Genomic DNA, 919 nt, shown 5'->3' with positions numbered 1-919 from the left:
TTCCTATTCTCACTAAGAACTATTTCCAATTCTTGGCGTTTTCCAGGTCTCAGTCTCTGTGCAGCATATGATCAAATCGCTTCTGAAAATCAATGCAAGTAATGCCTATTGATCCTCTGTTCACCACCTCTGTGACTGCACAAATTGCCTGTCGCATTTCTTACATTGCAACAATGAATTCTTAATTCAAAGCCTTGCCTGGCCTCTCAAGGTGATATTGAATGATCCTGCGACACTACTTTGAAGAAGAGCAAGGGAAGACTTCCCAATTACTGAGAGAAGAATTAGCCCTTTGTGAACATAACCAGAGCAGCTGACTGGATCATTATCACTTTACTGTCTGTGAGCTAGCCGTGTGCTATATCTCCTGCACTGCGACAATGGCTAATTTGGATGGCCAGCAATTAGGAAAGGTGCGAAACAAATGCCAGGCGTAGATTAATTTTTTTTTGAATAAGGGTAGGCTTAGGGGCCTTGTGGCAATAGACAATATACAATAGACAATAGGTGCAGGAGTAGGCCATTCAGCCCTTCGAGCCTGCACCACCATTCAATATAATCATGGCTGATCATTCCTAATCAGTATCCTGTTCCTGCCTTATCTCCATAGCCCTTGATTCCACTATCTTTGAGAGCTCTATCCAACTCCTTCTTAAATGAATCCAGAGAGTGGCCTCCACTGCCCTCTGGGGCAGAGCATTCCACACAGCCACCACTCTCTGGGTGAAGAAGTTTCTCCTCAGCTCTGTCCTAAATGGTCTACCCCGTATTTTTAAGCTGTGTCCTCAGGTTCGGTACTCACCCATCAGCGGAAACATGTTTCCTGCCTCCAGAGTGTCCAATCCTTTAATAATCTTATATGTCTCAATCAGATCCCCTCTCAGTCTTCGAAACTCAAGGGTATACAAGCCCAATCGCT

The sequence above is a fragment of the Chiloscyllium plagiosum genome, chromosome 39, assembly GCF_004010195.1.
Source record: "Chiloscyllium plagiosum isolate BGI_BamShark_2017 chromosome 39, ASM401019v2, whole genome shotgun sequence".
NCBI lineage: Eukaryota > Metazoa > Chordata > Chondrichthyes > Orectolobiformes > Hemiscylliidae > Chiloscyllium > Chiloscyllium plagiosum.
The sequence above is the reverse complement of the archived record's forward strand: the minus strand, read 5'-3'. Positions refer to the sequence as shown.